Source organism: Echiichthys vipera (assembly GCF_963691815.1).
Source record: "Echiichthys vipera genome assembly, chromosome: 12".
Classification (NCBI taxonomy): domain Eukaryota; kingdom Metazoa; phylum Chordata; class Actinopteri; order Perciformes; family Trachinidae; genus Echiichthys; species Echiichthys vipera.
Window position 1 is genome coordinate 15054867 of NC_139837.1, and position 2145 is coordinate 15057011.

A 2145-nucleotide genomic window follows, 5' to 3' on the forward strand; every position below is an offset into this window, starting at 1 on the left:
CTAATTAAATTTGAAATCACAATGGCAATTAGGATAAAGCAAGGTAGAGAAAGAAAGCACAGAGCTGAGGTAAAAAAATAATGATATTTTTTAAAAGTGCTACTCAGAAACCTGGTTTTGAACACCAGTCGAACTAGTGGTTGCTTTTAGGAAACTGGGGGGAGATGAAACAGTGGGCGCTGCAAAGATGCTTGACCACTATCTCTCACATATTAAAGGTAAATGGTTCTTTTCTTTTTTTTAAAGTTGTTTTTCTGCACCTATTAACCGGTTAACTGTGATGTGCAAAGTGCCCTCACCTTCATCCTCACAGTTTGGAGAGGAGACAGTTGAACCGTTTCTACAGCATCTCCTGTCTGTGACCTTGTTTCTGTTTCCCTCCTTTGGGATATTGTAGATAAAAGGTTGTGCCACTCATACGGCTGCATTTTTAAAATTATACTCTCTTCTGGTTAGAAAGATTCTGCCCTGTAGGACTTCTTTTCTTAGAAATACAAATCCTGTTTGGATTGAGACAGAAAGGCACTTTGTAGGACTGTTAAGAAAATCTAAACAACTTAATCGTGTACCAGCTTTAGGTCCTCTGCGCATTTACTTCATGTGTTGTTTTTAGTAGTTTAATCCTACTTTTAATTATTGTTCTCAAATCATTAAATCAAGCTGTTCCAAAGCACTTTCAATATTATTATATTATCATCACTATTATTAATATTTACTGGTTTTACTATTAGCCTTTTGGTGTTACGACTTGTAGATGAGTCTTAGTACTATATACATTAATAACATTCTGGCATACACTGTGATCAAGTAAAGTATTAAAACAGTTTGAGGCTTTATTAGCTAAATAACTAAGTAGGTTATAATAGGGGTAAAAAATATCCAATCAGTTGCTCATATAGTTGTTCTGCAGACAGATACCCAGCTGCTGTCATGTCTGTGCAGTCATTGCCGCTGACAAACTACACCGCACCTCAAAGTGTCTGCACACTGAGCCACGCTGACAGATTTAATAACAATAAAGATGTATAGCCAAGGCTGCAGCGTACCCTTCAACACATATCACAAACACAGCTGAAAGAGCCTCTAGTTAACCTCACTTATTCTGACAGCTCTTAACTTATCAAAATACTCTAGAGCTACCTGGTGCAGTTCTGCCCACCACACAAACAGAAGAAGGAGTATTTTCTCTACAAGGTCAAGATCAGGTTAGAATTAACGACACTGAATCACCTATTAAATCCCAGAATCATAGGTACTGTGCCATTACAAGTCAGAAAACAATCAACTGGTAATTAAATCCTTTTAATAGGCCAAGCCATGAGCTCAAACTGCAGTGCAAACACACGCACACACACACACACACACACACACACACACACACACACACACACACACACACACACACACACACACACACACACACACACACACACACACACACACACACACACACACACACACACACACACACACACACACACACACACACACACACACACACACACACACACACACACCACACACACACACACACACACACTAGAGAAGTTGTGATTTTCCGTGCCACAGACTACACTCACAGGAGTCTTTTCTTTGGAGAGGGTCCCGCGGTCGCTTCCTTTACAAAACAGCGGCAGGGCCCCTTTTGTCTGAGCAGGGACCCCAGACCCATCATTAGCACTGATTACCGCTGACCAGTTTGACAACCTTATTGACTGCGAGAAAGACTTTTTCATCTAGTCCCCCGGTCGTCCTTATTTTCAATAGAAAACGGAAATATTCAGCCATTTTGTCCCCGTGGTTTGAAAGAGGAGCTGCAAAAATAAAAGAAGTAGAAATCCCCCGCCCCGACCCAATTTATTTCCCTTCACTTGTTTCCTCTCTCTCCATACACATTTAGCTTCTGTGTTGTTCAAGCTGAAAGGCTTTTGTTCGTTTCAGAGTTACTGTAGCCTAATTATTTGCAAATTGGACGAAACCAGGTGTCTGTCCCATCAGTTGGAAAAGCTCAACTTTAACTTCTGGTTCAGTCTGCTTTTGCTCACTTTGCCCACATCCTGTTTCTCTCCCATTGACACTTCACTGTAGGCAATTTGCTCCTGATTTAAAGTCTATTTATAGAAATGTTTAGTAATAGCCTATGCT